This window comes from Lemur catta, chromosome 5 (assembly GCF_020740605.2).
Source record: "Lemur catta isolate mLemCat1 chromosome 5, mLemCat1.pri, whole genome shotgun sequence".
NCBI classification, from domain to species: domain Eukaryota; kingdom Metazoa; phylum Chordata; class Mammalia; order Primates; family Lemuridae; genus Lemur; species Lemur catta.
The window spans coordinates 84,506,053-84,525,876 of record NC_059132.1 but is presented as its reverse complement, the minus strand read 5'-3'; the positions used below and the strand labels follow the sequence as shown (position 1 = coordinate 84,525,876).

The window sequence follows — 19,824 nt, the reverse complement described above, 5'->3', positions numbered from 1 at the left end:
AAAACTGAAAAGGAGACCTCAGTGAGGCAGTATGAATGAATCCTAGCAAAATAACTGTTCAGCTCATTAATGGTGAATGATTAATGAAATAAAAGTTAACTCTGTGTAGGGGTGGGTGCATTTGTGTAATTTGGGGGTGAGAGGAGAAGACTGAGGTAAGATGTTTACAAAGAGCCATTAACATCATCCCATTTTAAGCATACTGCCCCATTCAAAACTAGTTCACTAACTGAAAATAACTCCGATTGTAAAGACAATGGAGCCAACGATACAAAACAAGGATTATGTGACAACCTCTTGAGATTCTACTCATATCCATTCTATCTTTGCTTCACTGAAGACAAATTTAAGATTTGGTACTTGTTACCAAAGCAAATGCTTCAGAAGGAATCAATGACAAAGCTCCAGAAAACAACTGCATTTCTCACTGTAAATATAGACTTTACCTAAGGTTATGGTTAGGTACAACAGTTCCTTTTCTATGTCTGTTTGGAAATTTTTTGGTTTGGCGATCACGCACAAGAATAGATTGTGGTTGCTGCATACCACAAGTGTATTGAAAGAGACAGCTTTTAAGCATGGTGCAAATTAGTCCAGTTCTCACATCTTTTGTTTCACACAGAACAGCTGAAAGCCAATGGTCATGATATTCAGCAAATACTTTTGGTTCTCTTCCCCTTACCCAGGGACAAGAGGTGATTGGTAGTTACAGTTAATATGTTTAATTGAACAATATTTCTCACTCACCACTGCAATCATAGATATTTGTTAATGTTTTGTACACTTCACATTTTATTTTTATTATTTATTTATTTTATTTTATTTTGTTTTTGAGACAGAGTCTTATTCTGTTACCTGGGCTAGTGTGCAGTGGTATGATCATAGCTCACCTCGACCTCAAATTCCTGGACTGAAGCAATCCTACTGCCTTAGCACCCCCTGCCAAGTAGCTGGGACTACAGGTGTGCGCCACACTTGGCTAATTTTTTTTTTCTATTTTTCGTAGAGATGGTGTGTTGCTCTTGCTCAGGCTGGTCTCAAACTCCTGGCCTCAAGTGATCCTCCCACCTCAGCCTCCCAGAATGCAAGGATTACAGGTGTGAGCTACCACACCTGGCCATACTTCACATTTTAAAGGACAATCTGACAGGCACATAAAATCACACAAGAAGAAGAAGAAATGACTACTGGATCTCAAAGTGGAGATAGCGAGGAAGCTGAGCTGAGACCTAGCAGGTCAATCTTGGGATACCTGACCGAAGGATATGGTGACCCTGAAGCAGAGGTTCTGGCATTAGCTTCACAGGTCAAGAAGCAGATGGAGGATCTGGCCCAAACTCAGTAGGTTTTCTGTGCCATCGAGAGCCAAGATGAGTCCCAGTTAGTCAGAAAGCACTGACCAGGGTGAGAGAGGACAGTCTACAGGTTACTCAAGGCAGGTGGGTGATTGGGCCAGACTGCCATGCCTCAGTGGAAAATAAGAAGTATCCACCCAGTAGCAGCATGAGACGAGGGAGTTCTATTTGTCCAATGTCATATAGTCATGTGAGACCCTTTTCCTTACACATATGACACTATCTTAGGAAGAGAAGGAAGGAAGGGACAGGGGAGGTTAGCAGAGAAATACTTAAACACAAATTTTTTCTAATGTGGCTTAAATTATTTCATCAAATGAAGATTTAAATAATAGTGGACCAAAATTTGAAAGATGATATTCATTTATATTTGTTTTGTTTATCTCCTCTAAGCTAGTGAGTGCTTATTATAGACCAAATTATGGAGTTAAAAAAAAAAGAAGGTCCTTTCAATGAGTGAAACTTGCCATGCCTCCTACAAGTTAAAATGTTTTCTTCTGATTAAAATAATTTTTTGTGGTATATTTAAAAATTCCCAACATCATTCTCCCTTTAAAATAAAAGAAATTTATTTTAAATATTTAGAAAATGTTCTAAAGAAAAAAGAGCACATCAGGTACAATTTTAAAAAATAATTACCTTAAGCCAAAGGAAATGAAATTTCTATAGTGAGTATTCTTTCTTCTCATGAATTTCCTGAAACACCTTCTTAAAATTCAATTTGAGAACTTCATGAGTCTTTTTTTTAAATAAATTTAAATGCTGAAGTGACCTAGCCAGAATCAGAGGGAAAGAGAGAAAAAAACTTAAGATTAAGGAGAAAGGGAGAAGAATGATGGTGTAGGAAAAATCCAGATGACACAATCCACTGTAATGAAAGGAAGGGAAGTGAGTAGAACATGAGGCATGATAGGAAGTTGAGAATCTTCTCCCCAATGGCCTATTTTTTTTTTCTTTTCAAGAAGAAGGCATATTTATGAACTCAGTATAGGGAAAGGTCTTTCAATGCAACTTCAAAACCACAGACCATAAAGAAATAGATTAATAAATCTGGCTACTTTAAAATGTTCTATGAGCAAAGATATCATACAAAGTGAAAAAACAAAGCATGTACTGGGAAAATATATTCGTAAAATAGAAGGTTCTGGTTTCCATTTAGGATATATAAAGATATAAGGAATCACTCCCACAATAATATCAAAAAAAAGCTAAATCATGCATTAAATCATAAACCATGTAGACAATACTGTATAGTTCTATACTGTTTGGCGTACACATGACGTGCATTATAGAGAAATGCACCATAAACCCTGAATAGTCGTGATGTTCGGGAAGGAGGAGGGCCAAGGGAGGGAACAGGTGGTCTTCAATCGTATTGGGAAAGTTTTATTTCTCAAACTGGGTAACAGGAACAAAATATGTTTTTCTTTATACCTTTATTATGTCTTAAATTTTCATTATGAATTAAACTAAAAAAAGGTAGAGTCATATGTTGAAAAGAACTGGGATGGAAAGATAATAGGAACTTTGAGAAGAAAGGCGGAGTTCTGAGCTGACCTTTATTGATACTGGGTAAAGAACAAGCACATGTGAGGGCAGCTGTGTGGGTCCAGCTGGGCCTGGAGGCCACAGATTTGTGGGGGTCTCAGTCTGACTAGCTGTGTGGCTTTTCCAGCAGTACCCAGCAGCCTGGAGAAGAAGGATAGTGTAGTGGACACAGTGTCGGGATTTGTCTGCTAGTGCAGTGAGAAAAGGGTGCAGCCTGGAATGCACCTTTAGGCTGGACTGGGAAATCATGAAAAAAGAAAGATGTATTATATTGGGACATGAAAGGAGTATTCATATCTAAGTGATTTAAAGTCCAGGGTATAGGCATGGGATAAATGGGTGGCTGAAATGGAGTGGTGCTGATAGTCACTAGAGCTGCAAGACAAAGAAACTATGCATTGAGGGTGTTAGATGAGTTACTTCTGTGGAAACTGAAATCACCCCAAAGGATCACAGTCAGGGCCTGCGAATCAGGGGAAGAGTATGTGCCTAGAAGAAAAGTCTGCAGGCATCAGGAGTTTGGACAACAAGCATGATAAATAGGAGTGCAAGTGTGGTATAGCCTGGCCTCTGTAATGGTAAATGAGGTCACAAAATTTAAGAGGCATCTCGTGGCATTAGGAAAACAGTGGCCCTGCTCCTGGGCTCTGTGGTGTAAGGCCTGCGGACATTAGCCTTGTGAGAAAGCCAGGTTCCCAGTAAGACTAAGAGACAAAGGAAATGTTCTCCAAAGAGGTGGGAGGTGAAAGAGATTGTTTTTCACAGAAACGGAAGGCCCCGTGGACAGTATGCAATATTTTAAAAGTGACAAGATCAAGGGAAGATTGAGTCACAGTCAACTAAGCCCATGGCAAAAGGGGGATGATGATGTGGCAGGCAAGGACAATGACAGAAGGTGCTGTGCTTAGGTGGTCTCCTGAGATGACAGGGACATGAGGCATACTGTGATTAGCTGTTCTTGTGTGCTCAGTGCACCTCTGCTTAAAGATGTTTCCTGGCCTGTGCAAGCTGAGGCCCAGGCAGGGAGTCTGGAGGCTTGATGATGCTACATACCTGTGTTTTTGTTTTGGTTTCCACACAGTGCTTAGATATGAAGTGCTGAATGAATTATTATTTCCTATTGATCTCAAAAAGAAACAGAATAGCAAGTCTCTGTTATGCTGATGATGTGCCTTTCGGTGGCTAAACTTGTTCACTTTACAGTAATGCCTCAAAACTGCTGGAGCTGGGGCTTCATTCTGGAAAACCAGATATATTTCACTACGCCAAGTCCCTTAAAAACCTTATAAACATTTGGAATTTGCAAGGTAGAGTGTGGATGTGCAGGGCTACTAAGGATCAGCCCAATGCTGAATAATGTCAACAAGAGGTAAAATGAGAAATATTAATATGATCCAGATGGGGATTGGCCTCTGCCTCCTCTACTCCCTTCCCCTCACGCGAAACGTGGGAAACACTACTTTGAAGGCTACCATCATCGTAGGGCAACTACACTCAGAGTTTTGCAACCAGCCTCTTGTCCTCGATAACAGGCATTTATTCTGATTTGACATTATCAAAAAGCAATAGTAGAATAAAAAAACCCAAGGTTTCAGGAAAAATGTCCCCTTTGAGGAAAATGGCATAAATTGTCAATTCTCCATTTTACCCGAAAAAAAAAAAAAATCAAGAATGTATTAAGGGTCAAAGGCACTGCTGGCTTCTCCTGGGGGCCCCTGACTAGGCAGAGGATAACTCCTGTCAGAGAAGTGGATGAGCGTGGGTAGGACAATGTTTCCGCCCAGGAAAATCAATTGCATCAGGAGACAGTTGAATTCTCCAGGCTGTCAGTATGGTTTTGCTACCAATATGAAATTCAGTAAAGACCTGCTTTGTCGCAAGAAGAATAAAGATGAGAGTTGTCAGGGCTCCAGTTTTATCAAAAATCTGGAAGGCAACCAGTTCAGGTGAAGACTAGCATTGCAACTAGCTAGCGATGTTTTCCTCATGTGTCCCACGGGGAAGCAGCGCTGACATGAGATTGAGAAGACACATGGATCTAGCAAGACCCAACAGTAACAGTCTTTAACGGTTTTGTCACTCAGAACATGGTCCCTGGACCAGCAGCATCTGCACTACCTAGAAGCTTGTTAGAAATGCAGAACTTTGAGCCACACTCTGGATCAACTAAATTAGAATGTGCATTTCAGCAAAGGCGATTCTTATGCACATTTGAGAAACACCACATCAAGGCGTAGTAGACCTCCCAGATTCCAGCTCATACATTGGCAGAGGTGAATAGGGAATTCTGCCAGATAAAGAGCCATTGTAGGATAAAGGCTCATGTTACTTAACTAGACTTTCTAAACTGTTGCCAGGAGCTGTCACAGATTCTGGCCTGGGATTCAGTCTCTCCAGCCATTGATTCACGTTCTACCATGAGTGCTTCTGGGCTGTCCTGGATCTCATAATCTTGGTTCTCTGTATAGGGTACTGGACACCTGCCTACCCTCTTACCTACCTCTTTGTGATGGACTCTTGCCATTGACCAGGCCTGAGTCAGCCTAGATTCTGTCCACAGCTCTTACTCCCTTTCATCTTTGCTCTCCTCAGCATCAGCTCTGCTGCCAGACTCTTGGCAGCCCACTCAGCTCCTGGCAGGGACAGACCAGGGTGCCCCTGGGGCTAAACAGAGCCAGTTCATGGCATGCCAAACTTTGGAATGTGTTGGAGGTTGGCAAGGACAGAGAGCAGCTCACAATAAGAACTAGTGTCTTAATGTCACCAAAGCAAGAGCATCCAGAATCTGGCAATTCACTGAAAATGTCTGGACTGTGGGTTTTAGGGCACATAGCAGTTCAAACTATTGTGACACATGGAAACACGGAGGGAGAGAGAGAGGAAGACCAGAGAGACAATCAATTTCATAAAATACAATTGATGAGACTGTCACCCTTTTCTCTCCTGTTTGGAAATACCAAATCAAAGGAGGCCCTACTGCTATCCATCCATAATCTGCAGAGTCCTTCCTGTCTCTACTACTCTTTTTGAAATTCATTTTAGCCACAGTAGTCATAATTGTCTGAGTAAGTTTATGTGTCATGCTCTGTGTTATCATTTTATATGCATTAAATTAATCTTCATAACAAATTTATAAAGTAATTCCAGCTTTACAAGTGAAAAATTGAAGTTTAAAAAGTAATTTGTTCTAGGACCCACCTACTAATTGGAGAAACCAGGTTGTAAACTTGAGTCTCCAATTCTAAAGCCCTTTCACTATTCTATGTGCCAACTACCTGTCAGTTTTAATATACAAAAATTTTCAAACTTTTATGGTGCCTTGAGAAAGAAATTAGAGCAGAGGTGTAGAGAGAAAAAAGAGAGGCCTAGAAGATATTTACCTTATATTTGCCGTTTTTTATTTATATTATTCTTATTCTTAAAAATAAAAACTGCTGAAAAGCCTATAACCTATCAAAGTAGCATTTAGAGTTCAAGTACCACAACTCACAGGCAGAAAAGAAAATCAGGACATGTTAGATATTTTTAGGATCCCATTTGTAATATCCTGTCTGTTGGAGACATACTCATCTCTGGTTATTTTAAGGGGTCTTGTTGTGAATGTACTTTTTGTAGACAAGCCAGCATGAAAAAAAATCAAGAAGAAAAATTCAAAACCATTGAAGTTTGAAAATATAATCTAATTTTTGAATACATCCAATTGTCCAGGTCTAGCATTCTAGTTATTTAAAAAAGAGATAATATTTCCTTTTATTGATTCTTTGAATTATAGGCCTCCCTTTTGGAGGTCACGATTCCAGTCAAGAAATAATTCTAAATCACGGGTAAGGAACGATCATTGAAACTAGCAAAATCTTGGCATTTAAAAGGACAGCAGAGGAGGGAGCAATGAAGACACCTAGGCTCAGCGTACAGAGGCACTGTCCCTCTGGTTCACTGTAAATCACAGGTCACTCTGTTACTTGTTAGGATAAGAGCATGTCGGTCTCTACTATATACAAAATAAAAAGGGAGGCTCTATCAATCTCTGTGATAAGACGGCCTTAATCCCAAGAACTCATAGGGCATAAGATTTGAACTAGAATTTAAAGAGTTTCCAATAATGTCCCGATGTCCTGATGGGGAACACATGGGTCATCTTTGGGAATACAGGGAGTCAGCCATTTGAGTGGTTAGGATTTTTTTTAATTAAAAAATATACAAATTTATTACTGAAAACTTTGGAAAATACAAAAGCATATATACAGAATTAATGTTGATCCCAACATGCAGAAATAATCATAAAAGAGTTTCGATGTTTTTTATTTAAAAAGTATATATGCGCATATACTTTTTGCAAATTTGGAAATATATTGCACATGTTCTATAACTTTATTTATTCAGTTAATATATTATGAATATTTCCCATTATTAAATATTGTTCTCACTGCCATTTTAATGGTTTCACAGTGTTCTACTGATACATAATAATTTATTGATGGATATATCTAATATTCTCCATGATTTACCTTTATGAATAACACTGTGATGAATAACCTTGTACACAAATTTTAGCACACATATGTTTATTTTGATGGACATAATTCCTAGGGATAGAACTTCTGGAAAAAAGAGGATATATATATATATATATTTTAAAACTCTTGATACTTAACTAACAAAATATCTCTGCAATTGACGTACTCACCAACAGCCCACATTTCATCCTTTTTTAAGTGACAAATAATAATTTTATGTACTTATGAGGTACAATTTTGTCTGTGTCTACCAGCAAAATTGAAAGTGTCCTGAAGAATTACAAAGGAAAGGTGGACACACGCTTGATTTAATCTGAATCCCTTGAAACAGTTTGTTTAAATATGTACACCTATCACCACTCTATAAAATACTGGGATAAAATGTTTCAACAGAACATAAAATCGAAGAGCCTTAAACAAACTAGTGGTCATATCACTTAAGGGATGAAAACACCAACTCCCAGAGACAGACTAGAAGTGCTCTGTGTATCCAGCTGGCTAGTGGCCACACAGGGATTAAAAAGGTATTTTTGTCTTAAGGTAACCTTTTTATCCTTCTCTTCCATGTGACACTCTTGGTTGCTTCTCACATGTCATCTAAAGGATATGAACTTTCACTGGCTGTTTCTGAAAAGACTGAAATTTCACAGCAACTTTTTCTTCTATAAATACTTCATGTCACATGTGGAATTTTGCTTACTTAACAAAAATTTGAAAACCTTGAGGTTTGAAAAAAAAAAACTGCTATCACACGGCAAAGGTTTAAAATAAAGAAACCCAGGGGTTATATAACAGTTCTCTGGATGGATAAGGACTTTTAAATGCCTTTCTCTGTCATCCTCTGAAAACCTAAGTAAAAGATAGGAGTTTATTGTCCACACTTAAGATGACAGGTTTTCTTTTTTTTCTGATACTTTAATTCAGAAACAAAAACTTCATATTCCAAATATAATGATTCCCAGCAGTTCATCTCCAGCCTTTCTCAAGAAGTAGAAATGTATGGAGAAAATTTTAGTTTCACTGGAGATTGACCCTTTTTTGACATGGACTAAAGAAGAGGACCCTGAGGAAGTGTGGCCTCAGCAGTGCCACATGTTTCAAAATCCTTACAAACATGGTGGTCACACAGATACCAAGGACCAGTTAAATTCCATGTGCTCAAGCAAAACTAAAACTGAAACTTTGATTGTATCCTCAGGGCATTTCTAATACAGACATCATCACAAGTTATTAATTCCTGGAGCTGATTGAATTCCTTATGATGATACATTTCAGGTTCAAATTAGTATTGACTAAATTACCCATAGTTTCTGATGATGAATTACTCATTTTCTTTTGAAATTTAACATTTCAAAGTAAGACAGATAACGGATTTAATTAAAATTTTATCTTCTGCTTTTTATTATGGCAGGCAAGAATAAATGTATATACGTGATGATTATAATTTCACTTTAGCTCTCCAGTGAAGTTCATAGAGTGCCTGAGGTTATCAGCAAAGAATATATTAATAATATAGCATGACTAAGTTTTCTCATTCCTCCTGCCTACTACATACACATAATGCATCTTAATTCCTTTCACTACAAGGATTTTCCTCACTTTCCAATCAATATGTACACAACCACATAGTCTACCTTAAAATATTTATTCAGTAAAACATCACTGCAATAAGACTAAGAGCAAACAATGAGAAAGAATATTCAATTGCTAAGCTTGAACTGGGTGGAATATCTACAAAAAGAACTAGGGCAAGCAGTGAAGTTCTAAGCCATTGCTCCACCTGCAAATTCATCTAGCATTTCTCTGCACATCTCATGGAATGAGAGGAAAATCACAGACTGATTTGACAGAGCCCCTGTATAACATGAGCTAATCTTCTGTGATCAGCTGGAGTACATGAAGGATTACCACTGAGGGAGCAGAAGGACAGGGAGTCAAATTTTATATGAAAGTATGTCATTAATGTACGCCTGAATACTGAGTAAAAAAATGTGTAGACCTTCCTTCTTCCTTTCCCAGCTTCTTAATCTCAAGTGGAAGATCTCCAGCTTTTAGGATCACTTGGACTCTCCATGTAAGGAAAAGTGAGGAAATGCCATAATCCTTAATTTACAGGACATGTATTTATTGAGCACCTACTATATACAGTGTACTGTCATAAACAGAAGTTTCCTTTTACATTCTGCCCTTGCCTGAGTACTAGTTTCAATCCTTAATTAGAATAACCAACATAACACCCACCTCTGCACCCCACCCCACACACCTCAACCCCTGTGCTTTTTACCATTTAAAACTCCCTGATTCTTTTCTCCTTAATGAACTACACTGAGGATTTCGTCACCAGTTTGTGTTCCCTTGTCTGGCAAGTTAATACATTTAACTTCGTTTGACTCTTTCTTATTGATGTTTTAGAGTCTTTCTTGTAGTCTTCAATGCTATGTTAGTCTAGTATGCACACCTGAATCTCTCTCACATGGCATTGACCATTATAGTAATTCAGCATGAGAGAGGTACAGCAAAGTCGCTAAGGACTGATTGTGGATCCAACCTGCCTAGGCCCTTCCATTTACTCTGGGACCCTGAGCAATTACTTAACCATACTGTTCCTTAGATTCCTTATCAAAAATTGGGAAAATGTTAATACCTGTCTAATAAACTGTGGAGAGATTTAAATAAATTAATATATTCCAAGTTTTTAGGTGTTTTATTTCTAGCCAAGATGAAACAAGACAACTAAAGACTATTTCTCCCACTGATTAAGAGTAAATACAAAAAATAAGCTACCTAAGGATTCTAAAAAATAAAAGCAGGAAAATTATTATAAAGAATTGAAATTTGGAGAAGTTAACATTATAAGGGTAAGTTTTTCATTTTTCTCCTCCATTTTTCTCATGGTTTTTATCAGAGGACAATCTTCATTTTTTTTTGATATGGGCCATAACACAGACAATGACAAATTTAAAAGAATTGGAATCATACAAAGTATGTTCTTAAACCATGTTCTTATACCATGGTTCTTAAACCATGTTCTTAAACCATGTATTAAACTGGAATAAAATAACAGGAACATATCTGGAAAATACAAATATTTGGGAACTAGGCAACAGACTCGTATATCTAATTTATGGGATGCAGCTAAAGTAGTGCTTACAGGGAAATTTTGAATGTTTTTGTTAGAAAAGAAATTTCAAAACTGCTATTACATACCAGTTGCTGTGTAAGTCAGGAAAAAAACAAGATAGAAACCAGGTTGAAAAATGGAATTTGAAAATGTCATATTTTAGAGTTGGGTAAACTGAGATTAAAAAATAGTTTCAAAATTTGTCCAGGATCACACAGGGAACAGGTAAGGGAGTTGGGATTGAATCCAAGCTTCAAAACTTCAAAACCATTGTTTTACATTGAGAAAAACATAACCTCTGAAAATTACCATGTATGCTGATTAAAAGACTCCTCATTTGGTTGGGAAAATTCCTCTTGAAAAAAGAAGCAATAAAGTTCACTTTGGTGCCAGATAACATGTTCCCCAGAGGCTAAGTCATTTTCAGATGGGTGATTATTCAATCTGGCTGGAATATTATCATTTCTGTTTTTCTCCCTACTTTTATGCTTCCATGTTGATCTTGTTTTCTTCCTTTAACTTTTTGAAAAATCCATTTTCAATTAAGATTTCTAATTAAATTCCAAGTTTGAGACACATCTCTTGCAGAAAGCAAATGGTGAGAGCAGTAATTAGAAAGCAGCTGTCTTGTCTTTCTGAGGATGAAACAAGGCTTTTTGTCTCTAAGTTATGAAATCCTAGGAAATTTTTTTTGTGATTTTTTTTCTTCTTTTTTAGTAACAGCAAACTTATTTGAGAGATGCTGAATATATCTAGAAAAGTCAATGCCCTTTCTAATATGTATGCTGAAACCTCTCCTCTGGAATAAGCATAGGTCAACTCTAATACTCTGGGTCCTTGAGCTTTTATTGCTGCAAATACAAAATCCCCACATTTTCTATCAGATCAAATTCTTCTTGGAAGTACTAAAGTATGCACTATCCCAAGACATTTTCCTCACTTTAAGGCTTTTTTGGGAGCTTAAATTATGAAAATTTTACAAGTCAAGGAGAATAAGCTTTTCAATGGAAAGGCCTATGATTCAGATTAGCCGAGGTACAAACAGTATTTTTTGTGGTTTTTCTGTTTGACTTAAGAGAACCAATATTACTAATATGGTGATACTGAAAATTATTTAATAAGCTCTTACTCCAGTTTTCCTTATTAGTATATTTTCACGTGTAAAGTATAATCAGGATTTGAAGCAATTAACCATACAATTCAGGTCAAGAAAAACCTGCTGCTAGAAAAAAACTAAACCATTGAAGCAAACAGATTTTTTTTTTCTGGCTTGAATTATCTGGATCCTAGAAAATTATCTAATATAGTTTAATGTGCATAGCCATAAAATAGGTCAAGTTACCTAAAAGCTGGCCAGTCTCAGGGGTACAAGAAACCTCTTAAAATGCATATTTCTGAGAGAGAAACTTTTGAAACATTTCCCAATATAATCCTAGAAATAGCTTTGGGAAATATTAAGTTAAGTAAAGGTACACACACATATGAGTTTGTGTGTGTATAGGTTTGGTTTGGTTTTGCTTTTTCACCGTAGAACTCCTCAAACCTATAATATGTTAAGATGTGCGCTTAAAGCTCCTGAGAATATTACAGTCTTCAGATATTTTGAAACTTTCTTAACCCCAAACCATTTTATGCAGAACATATATATCCTGAAACTGGTATTCAGAGGAATGAACTTACTGAGAACCTCTGTGCACAGTAATAACCCATTGACACTGTACTGTGTCAGGAGACACAGTAGTACGGCTGGAGTCAGACCAAACGACATCACTGAAATGCCAAGGACAGAAAGTGGCCAAGCAGAGCTGGTCCAAAGTCACCTTACCGTGGACATGAAAGCCCTGTGGGACTGGGCCAGTTCTCATACCCATTTTCATCCTATATTCAACCCAGGTTCATCCATGTCTCGCTTCACCTCTGTGCCTTTGTTGTAGCCACACCATCCTTCTTTTAATTATTTTTTTGTTTACTTTTTTTCCCTCAATTATTTTCTTTATTCACTGTTGTTCCATCTGCTTGGGATTCTATCCTCACACATTTCTAGTCTTATTTAAATGGCATCTTCCAGAGAAATACTCTCTGTTTACCCGATCCACAGTAGATTCCCTTGTCTTCCAATATTTCCTCCCATAGAACTCTGCTATTTTTCTTCATAGCATTTATCAAAGTCTTTGCTCACATATTGTATCTGCTTATTTATTTTATGTCTCCTTTCCTGGCCTGTAAGTGACATGAAGCAGGAAGGATCATGTCTGCTTTGCCCACTTCTGTAAAATTGCCTTATAGATGAGTGTTGCCCATATAACAGGCCTTAATGAATATGTATTGATTTAATAAGAGGTAATAATAATTTGTTAATTTCTTTACATTTCTGTATAGGTATGGGCTAACTAAAACCCTCAAAATTAGTTTAATGTACACATAGAAATTAATTTCTCTTTAGGATGTGGCAAGCCACCTATAACATACAGTCACACACATATCTGAAGACACCAAACTGGCATTATCACAAAATATTTTGTTAGTAAGCTTTAAATTAATCATCAGTTTAAATGAATATTATGTGTTGAAAATGACTCTTGTACCTGATTTATGTTGTATTCCTCAACAGTTCTTCCCTTTGATTATTGTTTTTGTGGTTTCAGGGCTCTGCAAAGGACCAAAGTACAAAATGTTAGGACATAGTGTTTCACTGGAAACTTTTTCACTAAAGCACCCATAGTTCAAATATTTAACACGCTTATAACGCCAATCATTACCAACTTGGGGACTTATCATCAGTACAAGATTCATGGACTATAACTATTTCTTCTTTCTATTGCAAATTAATCAGCATTATTGAACTCACAGAATTCCACTAGAAGAAATTATAGCTGCTCCTTATTTACTGCTTATATGAGCCAAACACTATTCTACACTAGGCACTATTCTAAATTACATGGATTAATTCACTTATTCCTCATAACCACTGGGCAAGAAAGGGTTAACTCAGCAGGCCTGGGTTACTCAAACCCTCCCCCTAGGAGATCACCTCTGAGCTCTGGCACTGCCTGATAAGAGTGTTTTTGTATACACGAGGGCTTGGGCTATGCTGTTCCAGTGTGATCAGATAAATTTATTCTAAAATGTGATTTAGGGTGAACATTCATTTTTGCTTGAGGGGAGGAAAGTCTGGAGTCTGGGAAACTGAGGTCCATCATCCAGTGCTGCATGCTCTTGTGACTCTAGAGATCAACGTTGGCTAAGCTTCCCTGGTTCACCACACTTCACACATGTCAGACATTTGTTGCTGGAAGCTTTAAGATTATCCCTTTGTGACTCCAGTGGGAAGGGGATACCTGGAAGTTTATTCCTGGAACTTTGCCTCATGAGCTTTAATCCGTATCCTTTCACCGTAATGAAGCATGACTGTGATTATACAACTTTTCCGAGTCTTGTGAGTTCTTCTAGTGAATCATTTGAGCCTGAAAGTAGTCATGGGGACCCCTGAAACCACCACCCGTGAAGTGAGTACTATTATCATACACATTGTATAGACAGAGCATTTGGCAAAGACGGGTGAGGCAACTCAGTAAGAGCCCCACAGCTATTAATAGTTTATGTATCAATATTTGAAATTGAACCCAATGATGTGGTTCCAGAGTTCGGGCATTTTACCACTATGCCATGTTGTTTATCAAAACATTTGTTATTGTATGTTATACAGTAAGTGTATCAAAAATGCCACCTAATCCTTTTTCCTATTTCGTTACCAGGAATGATAATTTTCAAATTGTAAATTTACTACCAATTACCAAGATTTCATTTTATCTCTCAAAAGAATAATAACTTATTGGGCCAAAGTTCTTTAACTACTGTACCTTATTCAAAACAAAATTTCCTCTAGTAATGTCAATAATGCAGATGTGACATAAGATTTTCTCATTCACATTATCATATATTGCTCTTTATCATATATTGTTTTTAATATAGGAAGATGAAACTATAAAAAGTAAGCTTGAAATCACACCAGGCTTCATTTAATTTGGGAAAAACAAAATACCTTATCCCAATTTTTCTTAAGATTTTTTTACTTTTTTTGACTCTGATAGATCCAGAGTTGCTTTTAAGATAAATGTTAGAAAAGGAAATTTTCATAAGAGAAAGCATGAAACTAATCACTTAGCTACAACTAAAGAAAATGCAAACTATCTACTGATTGCTAAACACAAAACAGAAATATACCAGTTACATAGTGAAGTCATGTTTGCTATATCAAGCTTTCATTCAGGTGGATTTTGCAAAAGACACTTTAGTCTAATAATTAGCCATGGTCATTAGGCATCTGAGATAGTAGCTTTAGTCTAACACTTGAACAAAATTGTAATTTATCTTTTATCTTTTTTTCAAATCCACCCAAAGCTAAGCATTATGCTCCAATGTGCATACAGCAGACGGCAGTGTCCTGTTCTTGTCACCAGAACAGATGCACACTTCCTCTTGATATTTTGAGGTGTCATTACATCTGCAAAGGTGATGAGTCTACCCTGAAAATACAGTGTGAATGTACCGAGGTCAACATAGTCTCACATGGTCCAAGGTCTCTAAACAAGCCCTTGAATAATTTTTTTAAACCACTCAGTAAAATATACTGAGAGAGGGCAACACTTCATATAGTGAAGACTAAATACATCAAATATAAACTGGATAATTGTGCAAGTTCAAAGGACAAAATTTATGATGTAGAAAGATCAATCGTGTTATGTGAGCCTGAGTCTTTCAGATTTGTTTTGTCCCCATAATAGTGTTATTCATTACTTGTCAGCTCCCATCATGTCGTAAGAACCAATATTTACTCAAACCCGCTGAGGTGTATGGTCACCGTAAATACACATCCCACAGAGTTAAGGCAAACAAAAAGCCTTATTTAACACTTGTCATTACCTTTACAATAAATGACCAAATAAGATATGGTCCTTAAGGTTTTCTTCAAGTAGAAAATACAAGATTCTACTTTAAACAACTTCTGGATTTTAAACTGAATTAACATTATTGATTAGGATTACAATGTGGAACATTCTAAAAAAAAAAAAAAACTGGAGTGGATCCAATTTGGCTTCCACCTTATGATATATAGGCCAGTGCCACCTTTGCTTCCTGTACCCATCCCTTTGTGGCCCTGAATAGGGCTTTCATCACATCCTGTCTGTCCTCCTACCCTAGAGTCCTGGTGTGATGAGGATATAGCTAAAGTCAAAGCTGACTATTTGCCTTTTCCATGTTGCCCGTGGAAGAAAGCTGGGCTTGCGATGCCTTGTGATGACCCCACACAGCCTGGGGGACTCCAGGTCAAGAGCCTCATCAGTGAGAGGTTTAGGAATATTAAGCCAAGGGCAGGAGCCAAATGGGGTGGAGTTGAGAAGAGAACAGGAAGAAAGTATGATAAGTCAGAGAATTATGCAATATGGTGCTCCTCGTGTGTTCTGAAAAATCCACACTTTTGTCCCCTAAATGGTCTAGCACTTAAATACTTGCCTCATATATTATTTACATATAGTTACTGGCTATTATAAGAAACTGTTTCTAAGATAGATATAAAAATTCAATATGATCTCTAAAAGCAGGCTTTAAAAATCTTACTTTTGTTGCCCAATTCCCATCCTTTATGGCAAAGGCAAAGTACAATAGAATTTAGCTGACAATGGCATTATTCTGAATATTCTTCAGGTAACCTGGGCAACTATTAAAAATTTTCTATTAGAATTAATAAAATAACCCAAGCAACGTCCTAGGATGCAAGGCAAATTTGCAGCAATAACTTTTCTGTATAATAACAATGGAAAATAAAATTTTCAAAATGAATGAACATAACTCCTAATAGCAGCAATAATAATCCATCGGTGTAATCATAACAAAATCAATAAAGTAATTATGAATAACTCTGTAAAAAATTATGAAAATCTATAGACAAATAAGAGACTATAATATATGTAAATGAGAAAGCATTTACAATATAAATATTAACTCTTCCAAATTAATTTATATTTTTAGTATAATTTCAACAAAAATTCTCATGTGGAGTAATTGTGGAACCTGTTAAAATTTTATGAAGTTCATTTGAAAAAAAAAGTTGTGGATCACAAAGAAAATTCTGAATATTAATATTAATGAGAGGTTTTGCTTTAATAATAAAATATATTATTGTGACCCAACATTTAACACAGAGCAAAAATGGCTCAGAAATAGATGTATAGACTAGTAGGAAAATATGGGAGTCCCAGAAACATCCAATTTTATGTATTCATTAATTCAACAAACATGTAATGCCTGTCATATGCCAAGCACTGTGCTAGTTATTAAAGGGACAATATAATTACTGCTCCAGAAGTTAACAGACAGACATTTTAATTACAGTAGAAATTGATATAAATGAGCATAGGACTCTATGGATACATATAGAAAGGAAACTAAATTCAGCGTATAATAAAATGAGCACCACAAATTAATAAAAAAGAAATTCTTTAGTAAGTGTTGAGAAAACTACCTAGCTTTTTGGAAGAAGACCAAATATGTCCTATTGGATATAGATATAAATTCCAAATGTATTATGGAAGTAAATGCAAATAAAATACAACATAAAAAATGGAATTTATTATTTAAACACTTTTTTGAAGAGGTCAGTTCTACTTCTGAAGCTCAGAAGTGCTAGAAGAAATTACAAAGAAAATGCCAGGCAGATTGGACTGTGTAAAATACTTCCCTAGGTTAAAAAATAATAGTAATAAAATCAGACATGAAATGATTTGCAGTACATCAAAATCTATTTTATACAAATGCTAAATACCAAATGAGAAACATTCAAAGGATACTTCATAAGAAACAGTTCATTAACAAACATATGGAAAAATGTTCAACCTCATTGATACTCAAGGAAAAAACCATTAGAAACAATGGTCGACAATATTTCATCTAACAAATTGGCAAAGAAGAAAAAAATGTCCATACTTGATGCTATTTTGGGATAGCTTTGAATGCCACTCTCCTACATCCGCAAGAGTATTTTCTAAGAACTCTCTAAAAGTGTTCCTATCCTGTCCCAGAAAATCTAGGAAGCATCCTCACCATATGTAGTTAGCACAAGACACTCATTTCAGGCACATCCTACTTTAACACCCACTAAACCATAACATTCTTTAGGCAAATGACTACTAAATATTCATCATAGCATTACAGGTACCATAGCCGGCATGTGGGAAACATGCAATAAATGTGTGGAATGTTGAATAGATGATTTAATGAACTTGTTTCTGCCTCATTAAAATAAACAAAAGTGTGGCATTAGCGTCTCAAAAATATGTTTTCATACCCTTTGATCTAGTAATTCTAATTCTGAGTTTCCAGTCTAAGGGAGTATCCTAAATACAGAAAGGAGTTTCGTACACAAAGAATTACTACCACATGACTTAAGTAGAAAAAAATACAAACATCCTAAATATCAACAAATTTTGAATAAATTGTGTCCTATAAATTTGATGGAATATTAGGTCACTAGTAAAAAGATGTTCCCAACGAGTTTAAACTTCACATTTAAAATGGCTTATATCAAAATGTTAAATGTTAAAAAGCAGTATTTAAATTTGGATACTTCATTTACAATTATGGTGCAGTGTAGCAGGTAAAATTCCACATAAAATCCCGTCTTAAAATCCTGTCTTTGCTACTCTTTAACTTTATCTCAATGAACAAGTTACTCAGCCTCCTTAAGCCTGTTTTCTCATTTATAAAATGGGAAAGTAGTAACAATACTTCCTATCCTAAAATGCTGTTACTTTAATAATCAAATTAGATAATTCAGTATTAACAGTACCTGCCGCCTAGTAAATATTCAGTAGCTGTAGTTATAACTTTTTTAAAACTATTCAACAAAAACAAAACCTATGCACACCAGAAAATCTGGATGATGACGTATGAACGAGTTGGCAGTATCTGTATTTGTGTGGTGAATTTGGCTGTCCAGAGCCTTTGGGCTGCCTCTTTTATGTCTGGAAAATGTCCCACTTCACAAGTTCACACATCACGAAGATAGATGCCAGAAATTTCAGTCTTCCTTACACACGGGGTGCAAGTATGTGGCCTGTGCTTTTCTGATGCCATTGTACAAGGCTTCAGCTCAGAAACACAGAATCCATCTGGCCATCCATGCAGAGAGCTGAGACCTCTCTCTGCTAGCTCTCAGAGGCAGTGGGGACAAAGGCTCTGCCCTCAGGCCTGGCATCAGCAGTGTGGGTGGAGACGCCTGTGCCAGCAGCAGCAGCGGTGAGTTTTTCCAAGAGCAGTGCTCCCGGGTATTTGGTTGAAGTTGGAGCTGCTGAGAGGGGGCCTCCAAGCCCGAGCCTCTGTTCTTCAAGATTTTTAGTGCACCCTAGGTAACTTTTGCTTTCGATAGCCCCTTCCTCTATAGCATATGCATACACACACACACACACACACACACATACACACACACACACACACACACACACACAACACACACAGCGGTATCTGTATATAATCATCCTCTATGACTGCATTAATATAAAGATAGCTATATTAATATTATATAATACAATTTTTTAATCTAAAAATTCTTTTTTTTTTTTCAGATTTTAAAAGCACATGGGCCTTGGCATTGTACCTACTGTGCCTACTGGCTAAGTCCACCCTGCTAAATGTTTTCAAATGAATTCCTTTTCTCTTTAAACTAGCTAGAGTATATTCTATTTTTGCAGCTAAGAAACCTGATTGTACAGAAGGCAAAACAACAATGAAATTTTTACTTTGTTTAACTTTTTAGGAATTCTCAACTTCTTTGAAAAAGTATGTATTACTTATTAAAGGGAAAAGAATACATTTATGAGGAAAAAGAAGAAAAATCTGACAAATTAATGTAGCTTATAGCATCAAATAAAAAAACCATGCATCTATCAGAATCTCCAGCTAAAAAGGTCCTGCAAAGATCACTGTGGAAAAAATGTCATTGTGTTCAACCATCCATCTGCCATTTGAATCACCTTTACCCCATACCCTGAACAAGTTGTCACCTTCAGTGATACTGCGCTCAGTAAGTCACTGTTTCAGGAAGAATATCACAGAGTCTATCTCCTGGTAGACTGTTAAAAAGTTCTCCTTTAATACTGAGTCAAAATATATATTGCTGAAACGTTCTTTTTTCTCCCAACTGTATCTCCAAACATCTGAGTATTCTTTAAGCTCCCATTTTAGATACCCAGTATCAGTGCCTCGGAATCATTGTCTAGCTATCCAA

The 19,824-nt window shown here is 36.6% G+C and overlaps 1 long non-coding RNA gene across 1 annotated transcript in view; it reads right to left on the bottom strand.

The window, feature by feature from the left end:
* Positions 1-19,824, bottom strand: part of LOC123638541 — a 311,328-nt gene that overhangs the window by 1,447 nt on the left and 290,057 nt on the right. The window contains exon 3 of the long non-coding RNA XR_006735387.1: positions 13,127-13,190. This is a non-coding gene — a long non-coding RNA (uncharacterized LOC123638541). The remainder of the gene's footprint in view (positions 1-13,126; positions 13,191-19,824) is intronic.